This window comes from Dendrobates tinctorius, unplaced genomic scaffold (assembly GCF_039654945.1).
Source record: "Dendrobates tinctorius isolate UK_male_01 unplaced genomic scaffold, ASM3965494v1 ptg000005l, whole genome shotgun sequence".
NCBI lineage: Eukaryota > Metazoa > Chordata > Amphibia > Anura > Dendrobatidae > Dendrobates > Dendrobates tinctorius.
The window spans coordinates 7314717-7330000 of NW_027361673.1; positions in this window are offsets into that span (position 1 = coordinate 7314717).

Below are 15284 nucleotides of genomic sequence, written 5' to 3' on the forward strand. Positions count from 1 at the left end.
ATTAAAGAGAACCTGTCATCAGGATTTTATACCACAAAAAAAATAGTATGTACATTATACAAAGGTGTTTTAAAGCTGATTAAATGATTATCTTTCTGTACAAATCCATCTTGCAGTTTTAGAGAAATCCATAGTTGGAATTAAAGTTGGAATTGAATGCTAATGAGTTGCAAGTGCAGTGGTTGAGCACTTTACTTACATGTCTCCTGCTTCCCTTCCTATTCTCCACCTTGTTCTTGCTTCCTATCTCTGACTGAGTGGTGACTGAAACAAGAGTGACCGGTCAATTAAAGATATTAGATGGGTAGCAGGCTGGAAAAAAGGAGAGAAGGCGGGAGAATTGTAAGTGCAGCATCCATCCACTGCACTTACAACTCATTAGTATATAATTCAACTATGGATTTCTCAAAAACAGTAAAACAGATTTGTTCAAGAAAGGTAAGGATTCAATCAGAATAAAGGAAGGTGCAGATGACAGTATTTTTTTAAAAGATCGCGATCCGATGAAACATCAGATTGCATTCGGACCAATGTTAGTCTATGGAAACCATACACTTGGCCCATTTTTTCAAAAACAGAGTCTTTCCGAGGAACAAAAATCGCTGCATGCCTGAGTTTAATCCAATATTCTGTTTGCACTCAGACGTGCAAGTTAATGAGTCAGTGGAAATCATCGGACTGTACTTGGATTACGTCAGTGCAGTCAGATTTTCACAGACTGACATAATGGAAAAGATGAAGACATTTTTTTCTCCATCTTCTCCTTGCCTGAGATAATCAAATCATGGTATGCTCACACTTTGATCAGAGTTTATCAGAGCGTCATTTGCATAATTATATATATATGCCATTACTTAGGGATATACAATGTTGGTGATAGGTTATTTTCAGTACATTGCTTACATAGACAAGGGACATGAGGCGCATGTTTATTTTGATCTTTAGTGCCTAATGGTTAATTTTATATTTTTTCCGAGAAAGAAAATTGTCCAATCCCTAAAGGGTTTCAAAGTTATGTAGCATGAAATTTCATATGATGTTATTGCTGACCACATCAAAAGCAGTGAGGTTTATACCCATGGGCTATTGATAACTTGGCTTGCTTTAAGCGAGGTCATAATAATGAACTGTAATTCTTATATCTTCTTTTTTAGCCACAAGGTGAAAGCAAAGAAAACAAAATCATACTTGCAATATTTAACCATTTATTATTTTAGATGCTAGTAGAGGGTTTTCCAAGAACAATAAAAAAATTAAGTTTAACGATGTAAGCACGTGTGTGTGCATACTTTGTAATGTATTCTGTATATTAAAGGTATTTTCACCTATTGGACAACCCCTTTCTTAATAGCTCCAGTCTTCTGCACAAAATAAAAAAACATTCTTCCTACCTTCTGCATCTGCTCAATCCCGTCACTATGTCTTGTTGCGGTCACTTGACATGTTCTATTACATCGCCATTGTAACTAATCAGTGACTGCTCAATTCCATCAAACAAGACTCCACACTGATGGAATAGAGAAGACTGTAGCCAATCAGCGCCTACTTATTGGCTGCCGGGAGAAATAGCGGGAAGAACAAAGAAGTGGTGCCTATCTGAGAGGTAATTATTCAGTTTTTTAATTCTCTTTCAGCCAACTAGAGCTATAAAGAATAAAGCAGGGACTCTCCAAGAATGGTAAAACTGTTTAACAAGTATGTATCACCAGTCTGGGGCAGCCATTTTTGTTTTAAGGGAACCTGTCACATGAAAAAATTCTATTGTCCTGCAGCTATGGTGTTAATCTTCAGTGTAATAGTATTTTGAACCTAACTTAGGCTATGTGCACACGTTGCGGATTCTGCTGCAGATCCGCAGCAGTTTTGGTCCTGCAGGTCCGCAGCAGATTTAGGTGCGTTGTACAGTACCATTGTTTTCAATGGTAAACTGAAAACGCTGTGCACATGCTGTGGATTTTTCCACGCGGTTTTGCTGTGGGTTACAATCCGCAGCATGTCAATTCTTTGTGCGGATTTCGCTGCGGTTTCACACCTTATCCATTATGAGGTGTGAAACCGCAGGGCAAAACTGCAGATAAACCGCAGGACTTTTGTCCTGCGGATTTACCTGCGTATTTTTCAACAAAATCCGCACAACCTAAAAACTATGTGTGCACTTACCCTTAGAGTCCAGCTGCCTGGTGGAAATGAACTTTATTTTTCCCAGCAGCATATGGCATTCAGCCGTAGGGTTGGCATTGGAACGGTTTCAGTCATCGCTGTGAGTATAGAGAGAGGCGGCTGTAACCACGTCACCCTGCACTAACTGACAGATGGCACTAATCAAGAGTGAACTGTCAGGTATTGCCGGGGGTGCAGTTACAGCCACCTCTCTTTATACGCTGAGTGGTGACTGAAACCATGCTGGTGCCACCCCTATGACTGAAAGTTGAAAGCTGCCATAGGGATATAAAATTCTTTTCCTCCCAGCAACGTTGCTCTAATGACAGGCACCAGGCAGGTTCAGAACACCATTATCCTGCAGATTAACTCCTTTAAGAAAACAGTGCACAGCTTCAGATTGATAATTTTTCAAAATGTCAGCTCTTTACACTATCTCAGCACTGCTGTCTACTTTACTAGGTGGTTACTGAGTGGCAAGCACATTAATAATGCTACATTTAGTAAAGTATGTGTCAGTGTTGGTTTAGTAGAAAGAGCAAGACCTTATGGCAAAACATGATATTTCGCTCTTTCATGCCACAGAGAGCTGTGGAGGGTTGTGGGATCCCACTCTGCACTCCAAAATCCCAAAACCCAGAAGATCAGAAGATCATCCTGACATTAGGGACTTTTGTGACCACATTTTCTACTAGGTGATAATACAAAAAATCACTAGTTTGAGACTACCCACTGTTTATTAAATAAAAAGGTCATCTCCAGATTGGCGATAAGTACCCTTTAACATTTAAGCTATGGAAACAAATCTTTGTCTTCATATAGCACTGCTTTATTAACTTTTTGATTTTTCCTTTTTGGCTTATATGTAGGGTTTATATACAGTATAAAAACGCAATGAGAAACGGCATGAGAAAAAATTGCAGCATGCTCTGGAATTTGGATCACGGGCATCAATACAAGTCTATGGTGGGTGTGAAACATTGGACTCAGATGTCATCCGAACAAAGTCTGACTTCTGTTGACTCAGACAATGGAGAACATGGAGAAATTAAGTTCTCTATCTTCTCCACAGTTGTGCTCCAATTCCTGCATACAAGAGAATTGGATCACACTCAGATGACACTTGGCTGACAGAGTGAGCCAAGTGTCATCAGCATAATTGAGCCGATTCTCTCGCATGAGAAAATATATGCTCGAGTAACCCGGCCCAAGTGTGAAATTAACTGGTTCAGTTAGAGAAAAGGGATGGTAGACTCAAAATAAGACCGTTCATTATCACAAGTTAATCTGAATAATTTGGAGACTTGGAAAAGAAGTGGCAAGTTAAGTTTTTTAATCATAAATGTAATCATAAATGTAAGGAAATACATACAGGACATATGGTCAGGAAATACTTAGCCAAAGCACCTTTGGTGCTACAATATGAATATGGAACCACATGAGGTGAAAATATTTCCATTATTTTACAAACCACTAGTCAGACCACAACTGGAAAATTATGTACAGTTTTGGGCCCCAGTGTGTAAAATGTAAAAATGGTTTCTAGTCTGCCCATTGTGATTTTGCAACGCATTTAATTGTGAGATTAACTTGTTTAAACCCTTCCAAAGTTGCCAGTTTTCATACTTGTGCTTTCATTTCTCCCTCCCTTTCCTTCAAGGGCCATAGCATTTTTTTCTTTAAAATAGCCATATGAGGACTTGTTTTTCTGTGAGACAACCTGTAGCTTTTAATCACATAGTTAATTTTGTTATCTAATGTTATGGATGTTTGGAGGGTTTTGTTTCTATAGTGGACATTGTATTGTAACACTGACCTAGAAAAAATTGCTAAGTCAGTTGAATTTTTGAGGCAGTGACCGGTGTTATATGTGAGGGTCGCTATGTGTCCCCCAGGATGTGCAAAAAAGAATATGGAGGCCGGAGGAGTGCATTGCAGTCACAGGCATAGCTGTGATTGCAATGCAGAATAAAAGTAAGCGTAGCTTTGGGCAAGCTATTTGTCCAAGGAAGATTTAGTAAAAACTTGTCATGGGCTTTTATTTTAAAATGGAATACAGGAAGGTAGTAGGGTTTGTCCGCTTCCTCTCCGGCTCCGGATTTTTCATGTGGCACATGACCACAGATTCAAGTTAAAGGCCCTACAGTAGAGGGAATTGGATGTGTCATTTTTGGTCTTGCATGCAAGCAGAGCAGTAGGTCTGCAGACCTCAATAGTGTGAGGCAACACAAAGCCAAACGGAGCAAAAAGGCCAGACACCCTCAGCGTACACAGCGGTGCAGTCACTCACAGCAAAAAGTCACGGACTGTATTTGTTTCCCGGCTGCGATCCTGAGGATCAGATTTACTTCCTTTATTTGTGAGTACGCTGTTTATTAGAGACTTTACTTTGAACTTTTCCTGGGTCACTGCCTCATCCCTGCAGTGTGGATATCACACTTACAGTGAATGCATAAGTTTTGCATTCACTGTAAGTGTGAAAAAAATTTAAACATTTCTAAAAAAATAAATAAATATTCGTTTTGGCACCATTTTCTGGTATCCACGGCTTTTTTATTTTGCTTTCAATTAAGCTGTGTGATGTCTTTTTAGTGAGGGAATCTGTAATTGTTATTAGTAACATTTTGGGGTACACAAGATTTACATTTAATTGTTTTTTATTTCATTATTTGGAGGAATTCCTTTTTTTGCTACTGGAGTTTGTATGATGTGATAAATAATTTTATATTTGGATCGATCAACTATTGTGTGCCAAATACAGTATGTTTTATTTTTTGTATTTCTTTTCATATTTTTAGAGGAAGAAGCGAGGATAATTAAAAAATATGTTTTTGTCTTTATAAAATATTTTAATATTTTGAAAATGTTTTTTACTTAATACTTTATTCTAATTGGAACTTGAATCTGCTTCTTCTGTATATTGTAACACTACCATATTATGCTACCAGCATGCATTTCGATTTCACAAGAATATCAAGATGGCAGTCACAGGCATATTCAGCAGGCCTCTGGCTACAACAGCAACCCATTAAACCCCCACAAACATGGCTTATGGTGGCTGATGGGCTCTTAGCTGATGCCAGTCCAAGACAGTGTACCATAAGAGGTTGACAGCAGCATTCAAGGGGGTGAACAAATGTGATCAGCCCTAGCTATGGTTGCTGCTGTTGGAGTTGGATACCAGTTACATAAAAATACTGGCACCTGCCATGTGTGTAGCGCACTCAGCCCTGAGCCGGCTGCATACAACTGCACCTGACATGTTGGAAAGGAGGTAATAATGCATTTGTTGTAATTTGATAGTTTGCCATTTTTATTTCATACTGTGTTTAAGTGGAAATTTCTCCATTACATGGCTCCAGGGAAAAATCAGCCTTTACTTAATTCTCTTGAGTACTGCCACGTACTCTCGTTTTAAGAGAAGTCATGTTTATATTTAGCTTGGAGCATAGGTTATTACTGCAGCATGGATCGTGGTTAAGTGCGCCAATATAAGACTTTATGGGCTTGTAGCAGGGAATTGCAGTTAGAAAGGGAAAAAACTACTGCAGTGCTTAAGTAAGACTTTAACTTCTCACCTCTTTGTGTAAACTACTGGATTCAGACAATTTTATGTGAAATCATCCATTTTGCATCTAGAAAAAATATTTTTCTTCCTTTTTACATCCATATTGCATCTAGATTTTATCTGAACAATGAATAAATACAGTTTCCTATCTTTTTAATTAGAATTGACCCGTGATTAATTCACGACATGTGGATGGTCACCCGCAAGTGATCTATTAATTTATAATGGGAAATTCTTATTCAAATATGGATCAAAGCATGCATGCTGCAATGTTTTTTTATTGCAGACCGTTGGTCTGTGTGGAAAAATGCTCATGTGAACTTCCTCTGTGCTGTTCGTGTCCTACCATGTTGCTTATGAACAGCACTCAGACCGATAATAACGGGTGGGGAATCTCATGCCCATGGGCCACTTACGGCCCGTGATTTCATTTTTTTCCAGACCGTGGGCAGATTCCTGGGAACCATAGTGCTGGGGCTGGCAGCTGTATTTTGAAAGCCATTAGCTTCTTTGCTGCGTTTTTTTTTTTTTTGCTGCAGTTTTTTCATGCAAATTTTAAGCTGCATCTTATAGTACCAACAAAAGCATTGGGATTTCAGATATCTCAGGCACATACATTGTTTTTTTTCCTGACTGATTTAGAAAGCTGCTGCGTTTTTGCAAACTGCAGTATGTCACTTCATTCAGCATTTTTTCACCTATAGAAAGTAATGAGTAAGTTAAAAAAAACGCAGTAAAAACCATAGGTATCAGGTTTGCTGTGTTTTTGGTGCAAAAAATCTTAAGTAAGTTTCAGTATGATTTTTGGGGGCTCTAAACTTTTTCCGTATGCATAGCAGACTGCACAAACGCAGCAAATATTCAGCAAATTCACAGAAAAAAACTCCGCCATACCTGCTTTTTTGTAAGCAGCTTCTTTACTGGTTTTCCTGCAGAAAAACTGCAGCAAAAACGTCACATGTGAACATAGCCTTACTAGAGGTTAGGACCATTCCTGGACTGGGGGCACCCTGGTGCTGGTGGGATAACTTTTATGCTTTTTTGATCAAAATCAGTGATTACTAAGTACCCTATTTTAGCTATATTCACTATTGCTTTTTACTTACTTATAGCAGGGTACATGTTCATTTTATTTCTATCTTAGGTTTTGTCTGTATACCTGCTCATTTCTTTCGCTTTTGCTCTAGATTAACATTGCAAGAGAAAAAGCGAGTCTGGGTGGAATTATGATTTACACATTATGGTACTATCATTATACCGAACTACAGAATTTTATGGTCCATATAAATAAAGGACACTACTAAATGTAAAAATACAATTAATTAAATTATTACTATTTTGTAGTATACATTTCCATTTCTTGACATTTTAGGTTGGCTATCTAAAAAATATACGAATGCATTCTGTAATCACATTAACTTGCCATAAATAAATATTATGCATTGTTCTATTGTAATGGGAAAAGGTAATCCTAAAATATTCCATTTATTGAAATCTAATTCTATCTGGTCTCTGTGTATTACAATATAGAAATGTCAGGTTGATTTCAGGAAAATGGACATTTATTTATATTTAATATCTTCTATGATGGCTGCATCAAAATGATTTAGCATGGTTAGCTGGGAAATAGTTTATACATTTCGCACACGGCAGACTAAATCTAACTACAAGTGTACCAGACCATCTACTTGTTCTCTGCACAACGATATTTCAGGACTGTGTAATGCTGTTTTCTTAGTGAAGAAATAAATAACCATACAATATTCAATTATTGGAAGAATATAAGATAAGAGAAATTTGTTCACTTGCCGAGTCGGTTAAATTGGATTTGCTTATGAATAAAATTTCAATTTTTGTCATATTTTTTTTTCCACTAAAGTGCCTGAAAGAAAATAAAATCAATTTGAACAAGCAACATAATGATAAAAATAAATTTGGTGTAAAATGCCTCTCTCTAGAATTTAATTCAGGAAAGTGTGACACTATTATTTGCATTTTCTTATACAGATGTGTTCTTTGCAATTCTTTCTATATAATTTGAATTAAATATGGTTTAAGTGGTTGATATGGAAAAATGATATGTACTTGATTTGCTGCTATATAAAGAAGTAATTTTATGTGTAAAAAACAGTGAGTCTTGGGGCTTACTGAAGTTAATCTAATATTATATTTATTGCATTTCATCCAACATATACCGTATATTTTAACTTCTTCAGTGCAAAGTAGTCAGGTGGGTGTCTGTAAATTAATTAAACTAAATTGCCTTTTTGAAAAATTGTCATTCACTTCTATCAACAATACTAAGGGCAAATCTATGTGATAGTATCTCTCATATGTGTGTTGTCAACTTTCAAAATGGACATCGCTAATGTAGCTTACCGTTTTGGCAGCGATGGTGAAGTGTTGTCGGCGCTAAAGGAAGTTGGCAGTAGCAGAAGTGAGGTGATGCTGTGGGTCCTGGGCTTTGAGGAAGGTGTGTCCCGGGGGTGAGAGGCAGAATCAGAGTTCCCGCTGCACATATTGACCTTGCGGTGGCATTCAGGAAAATGTCATCGGTGCATGTGTAGATTTAGGGCTCATTCCCACTTGCGATGAAATCAGTCGAATGCAATCTGATAAAATATCGGATTGCATTAGGACAAATGTTATTCTATCATTGTGTGTTCATCTGCATTTTTTTTCCAGCTCGGATTGGATCACGGTCGGAATGGAAAAAAGTTGCAGAATGCTGTGATTGTAATCAGAAATCGGATCGCATGCTGCAATAGAAGTCAATGGGTGTGAGAAAAAAATCGCACAGCTCTCGGACAATGCAAGTGCTGTCCGATTTTTACACACCGATCCCATTTGAAAAGCCGGCAATTCATGTGACGCGTACAGTAATATCACAGCGTGACAGGTTAGAATAGAATAGGTATATACACATTGAATACATAGATATATAGATGTCAGTGACATACACACATATAAAACAAGGGGATGAGTCTTGAGGAGATCATTTGCATATTCCCAGTGCCTTCTGGGATAAGTGAAGAGTCTCCGTGAGCTCAACGATCACTGGGTTTTGGCCCTTGCAGCTGAAAAGAGGAAGTCGGAAAACAAGGGGAAGAGTCTTGAGGAGATCATTTGCATATTCCCAGTGCCTTCTGGGACATGTGAAGAGTCTCCGTGAGCTCAACGATCACTGGGTTTTGGCCGTTGCAGCTAAAAAGAGGAAATCGGAAAACCGCGCGCCGGTAGGCGAGCGAATTTTGGCTCATCTTTCATCGTTTTTAAGAAAACTCAATATGGAAGAGGCCAAGAGCCATTAGGTGAGCTGAATTTCTTGCTACATGTTCACAGACTTACCAGTGGAAAAGCCAAACTTCACATGCCACAAATGCAAGCTTGTGTCCCTGTTGGAGGAAAAGTTGCAAAATCTCGAAGAGAGGTTAGCTACGTTGAAGATCAATAAGGAAGGTGAAGAGTTCTTGGACAGAGCAGAATTATCTATTCATGTTACAGAAAGAGAAGAAATTCAAAGTGCACCTGAAGAAACAGAGGAATGGAGACATGTGACCCAGAGAAGCAGGAGGATCAGGAGGCAGTCAGCACCCATACTGCTCAGGAACCAGTACCAGGCTCTCACGCAGGAAAACGATGAAGAAATATATCAGGATAAGACTTTGCCAACAAATAGCAAACTTGTACGCCTTCAGAGTCCTCCTGGATGGAGAAAGAAAAATGTTGTGAAGAAGAAAAGGGAGAGTGGTGGTCATGGGGGATTCCCTGTTGAGAGGAACAAAGGTCGCTATCTGCAGACCGGATATAACTTCAAGAGAAATGTGCTGTCTTCCAGGTGCAAAAATTAAAGATGTGTCTGACAGGATATCAGGACTCTTCAGACCTACAGATGACTACCCATTCCTGCTACTACATGTGAGGACAAATGACACCGCAAGAAATGACCTGGAAACCATTTGCAGAGACTTTGAAGACTTAGGCAAGAAGGTGAAAGAACTGGGAGCACAGGTGGTCTTCTCTTCCATCCTCCCAGTGGATGGCCATGGAACAAGGAGGTGGAATAAGATTCTGCAGGTGAACAACTGGCTACGTCGATGGTGCCGTCAGCAAAGATTTGGATTTCTGGATCACGGAGTGAATTACTTATATGATGCACTACTTGCTAGAGATGGGGTGCACCTTACGAAGACTGGAAAGCATGTATTTGGAAGTCGCCTTGCTACACTTGTAAGGAGAGCTTTAAACTAGAACAACATGGGAAGGGAAGCAAAAGACCACAAAAAGCCATACACCTGACAAATGCTATTGAGAACTCTGCTATTAGAAGTGGAAAAGAAGAAGAAAGACAAAAGAATCTAATTAATAAAAATATTGGAGAAAGAGAAACCTATCACAAACTAAAATGTTTCTATACTAATGCACAAAGCATGGGCAACAAAGAAGGAGAATTGGAACTACTAACACAGGAAAAGAAATATGATGTGATTGGAATCACTGAAACTTGGTGGGACAATACACATGATTGGAATACAAGACTAGAAGGATACAACTTATTTGCAAGAAACAGACTTGATAAACGAGGAGGAGGTGTCGCATTGTATGTTAGAAACGCATATATCTGCACAGAGATTGAAGCTTCAGAGACTGGGAGTTCTGTGGAAACTGTTTGGGTAAGAATACAAGGACAGAACAATGGAAAGGACACCATTATAGGCATTTACTACAGGCCGCCTGTGCAAGCTGAAGATATGGATGAACTCTTTATGCATCAAATGGCCAAGTTCTCAAAAAAATATGACATAGTTGTCATGGGAGATTTCAACTATCCAGACATTTGTTGGGAATCTCTCTCAGGCAAAACTAACAGGTCAAGGAAATTCTTATCCTCTCTTGCTGACAACTTTATCTTCCAAAAGGTAGGGGAGAAAACAAGGGGAACTGCTACCTTGGATCTAATCCTTATAAACAGGGAGGAAATGGTTGAGGAGGTAAAAGTGGCTGGGACCCTAGGAGGTAGCGACCATGCTATTTTAGAATTTTGGATAACTAGAGGTGGAAGACCTGTGAAGACTAAGACGTCAAGGTTAGATTTCAGAAAGGCAGATTTTAAGGGATTCAGAAAGAGAATTGGAGGGATCCAATGGCTGGATATCCTTCAAGACAAAAATGTCCAGGAAGGATGGGAAATCTTGAAAAATGAAATTCTCAAAGCACAGTTGTTAACAATTCCGAAAAGAGGGAAGAATAGGAAGCATTTAAGGAAACCAGGATGGATGAACACAGAACTTAAGCACATGCTAAAAAGGAAGAAAAAAATGTTTATAAAATGGAAAGAGGGAGGCATATCTAAAGAAGAATATAATGCTGTCTGCAGAACCTGCAGGGCACAAATCAGATTAGCTAAAGCTGAAAAAGAATTGAGGCTTGCAAGAGATGTCAAAGGCAATAATAAAGGATTTGGGGGATATGTCAAAAGTAAAAGAAAAGTCAAAGATGCTCTAGGATTTTTACAGGATGAAAATGATGAAATGGTAAGACAGGATGTTGAGAAGGCTGAACTTTTAAATTCCTATTTTGCATCTGTTTTCTCTCAGAAAGGAAATGTAACATCAACTGTTCTTCACTGTCCTATTAAGGGAATAGAAGAAACGAGGATATCTATAAACAGAAAGATAGTGAGGAAACACTTAGCTAACCTAAATGAATTCGAGTCTCCAGGTCCAGATGAATTACACCCCAGAGTACTGAAGGAGATAGCAGAAGAAATTTTTGAACCCCTCTCCACAATCTTTGAAAATTCTTGGAGAACAGGAGAAGTGCCAGAAGACTGGAGAAGAGCAAATGTTGTTCCTATCTTCAAAAAGGGGAAGAAGGTGGACCCAGGCAACTATAGGCCGGTGAGTCTGACTTCTATACCAAGAAAGATCTTTGAACAAATTATTAAACAACATGTATGTCAGTACCTGGATAAGAATGAAGTGATTAAACAGAGTCAGCATGGGTTTGTAACTAATAAGTCATGTCAGACTAACTTAATTTCCTTCTATGATGGAATCACTGATTGGGTGGATCAAGGAAATGCTGTAGATATAGTATATCTTGACTTCAGCAAAGCATTTGACAAAGTCTCTCATACAATCCTTATTGAAAAAATGACTAAGTATGGAATAGACAAGGCAACTGTTAGGTGGATTCATAACTGGCTTAGTGATCAGACCCAAAGAGTGGTCGTAAATGGCTGCACATCCAGTTGGAAGAATGTCTCAAGTGGGGTACCACAGGGCTCTGTCCTGGGCCCTGTATTGTTCAACATCATTATCAACGATTTAGATGAAGGAATTGAGGGTAAACTGATTAAATTTGCTGATGACACAAAGCTAGGAGGGATAGCTAATACTAGAAGAGAGAGAGAGAGGATTCAAAAAGATATTAATAAACTGGAGAAGTGGGCAGCAACTAACAGAATAGTTTTTAACAGGGAGAAATGCAAAGTACTACATCTGGGCAATAAAAATGAAAAAGCATATACAGAATGGGAGGAATAGGGCTAAGTGACAGCACATGTGAAAAAGACTTGGGTATACTAATAGATCACAGACTGAATATGAGTCAACGGTGTGATGCAGCAGCAAAAAAGGCAAATGCAATTCTAGGATGTATTAACAGAAGCATACAGTCTAGATCACGTGAAGTCATTATTTCCCTCTACTCCTCTTTGGTCAGACCTCATCTGGAATATTGTGTCCAGTTTTGGGCACCACATTTTAAAAAAGACATCAACAAACTGGAGCAAGTTCAGAAAAGAGCGACCAGAATGGTGACCGGTCTGCAAACCCTGTCTTATGAAGAAAGGTTGCAGGATTTGGGAATGTTTAGTTTGCAAAAGAGAAGACTGAGAGGAGACTTAATAGCTGTCTACAAATATCTAAAGGGCTGTCACATTGTAGAAGGATCAACTTTATTCTCATTTGCACAAGGAAAGACTAGAAGCAATGGGATGAAACTGAATGGGAGGAGACACAGATTAGATATTAGAAAAAACTTTTTGACAGAGTGATCAATGAGTGGAACAGGCTGCCACGAGAAGTGGTGAGTTCTCCTTCAATGGAAGTCTTCAAACAGAGGCTGGACAGACATCTGACTGGGATGATTTAGCGAATCCTGCTTTGAGCAGGGGGTTGGACCAGATGGCCCAGGTAGTCCCTTCCAAATCTACGATTCTATGATTCTATGATTCTATGAAAGGGTGGACAATTTATATGGATACACCTAAATAAAATGGGAATGGTTGATGATATCAGCTTCCTGTTTGTGGCACATTAGTGTATGGGAAGGGGAAAACTTTTCAAGATGGATGGTGACCATTGTGGCCATTTTGAAGTAGGCCATTTTGGATCCAACCTTATTTTTTCAATGGGAAGAGGGTCATGTGACACTTATTGAGAATTTCACAAGAGAAACAATGGTGTGCTTGGTTTTGACGTAACTTTTTTCTTTCATGACTTATTTACAAGTTTCTCTTTCTTTACATCCATTGATATGTCACAGAGGTTAACACATGAGGAGCGGATAGAAATTGTGTTGATGTCTGGTGAGTGCAGTACCCGGATCATTGCAGCAGATTTCAATGCAAGACACCCTACACAAGAAAACTGTCACCTTTCCCATTTTATTTAGGTGTATCCATATAAATGGCCCATCCAAAAAAGTTTGCCTCATCATTGAACATAATGTTCTGTGTAAACTGATGGTCCTGTTCCAATTTTTGTTTTGCCCATTCTGCAAATTCAGCGTGCCGATCTGGGTCACCAACCATTCCCATTTTATTTATTTATGTGTATATATTACATAGGTAGATAGAAGAAAAGCTGGCAATTCATCTGCTGTGTACTGTAAAATCACTGCAAGAGCTGACAGGAGAGAAATGATAGATTACATACACTAAATACAAATATAGTAGGTAGCTATTAGTGATGAGCGAGTATACTCATGAGTATTTGAGCGTGCTAAGAGATTTTGTTTCTGTCGCCGTAACTGCATAATATGTGGTTGCTAGACAGCCTGAATACATGTGGGGATTGCCTAACAAACAGGCACTCCCCACATGTATTCAGGCTGGCTAGCATTCGCTAATCATGGAGCTACGGCGACAGAAACTAATCCTACGAGCACATCCAAATACTCGGAGATCACCCGAGCATGCTCGGGAAATCTCGAGTAACGAGTATACTCGCTCATCACTAGTAGCTATATAGATGTCAGTGACATATACAGTTAGTACAATGTGTGTGCAGCTTACTGTATGTGATTTTAATTGATAAAAGATTACTTTTCTGAAAAAAATAGTGTGGGCTCTAGCATAATTTTGTTAACCAGCAGAGGGAAAGCAGATGGTTGGGGACAGATGATTAGAGCCTGGGAAGTGGGTAATACCCATGGAGCTTCCCAGGCTATTAGAATCATCTCACAGCAGTATAATTAGCCTTTACTGGCTATTAAAATGAGGTACCCCCAAGAAAATGACATGGGGTCACCCTATAATTAATAACCAGCAAAGGCTATGCAGACAGCTGTGGGCTGATATTAATAGCCTAGGAAGGGGCAATGGATACTGGCCCCCCCAGGGTAAAAACATCAGCTCTCAGCTGCCCCAGAAAAAGCGCATCTCTAAGATGTGCCAATTCTGGCACTTAGCCTTGCTCTTCCCACTTACCCTGTAGCTGTGGCAAGTGGAGTGATAGTTGGAGGGGTTGATGTCACCTTTGTGTTGGGGGTTAATGGGAAATCTGAGCATTTTCCCAGCTCAAAGAGGTCTGGAGGGCAGTGAAAATATTGAAATGAATGGAAAATGTACTGAGTGGAAGGAGAACAGCATAGGAAAGACCTGTGGAAGCATCTGTGACTCCCAGATCACTGCTGAGAACAATGGTGTCACACTTTTACTCCACTTTAAGAAGTGTCAAAAACATTCAAAATAGACAAGAAATTGGAGTTTACATGAAAAAAGTTAAGAAACAATCTTTTATGTATTACTTTTATATAAAGCAAAATTTAAAAATATATATTTTTTAAATAATAATTTAACTAAATCAAAATTGAATTTTTAGTAAAAAAGTTGGAAATGTCAGTGTAATTTATGAAGGAAGCAAGAACTGTCAAAAATGTGATTTACAATGGACTCAGCTACACCCTGTATTAGACATGAAGGAGGGCCTCATGCATATTCTGTTCAAATTGTTATTTACTTGTACTCCTAGACTCATAAAGGCTATGCACAAAGTGCAAAGTTTTCCAAAAATTACAAGAGAGGGTCATCCATAATCCTTTGATGGCACCAACTGTAGTGCCTCATTCAAATATTGTGAGCAAAGTATGGTACCTCTACATGCACAAAAGTTCTGCACAGTGCAAAGCCTGCTAATGATTAGAAGCAGGGTCATCCATACACCATTTAATGCATCAACTGTACTGCTTCATTCAAATATTGTGAGCAACTTATAGTTGTGATACTCCTACAATCCTAAAAGCTATGCAGAGTGCAAAGCCTTCCAAA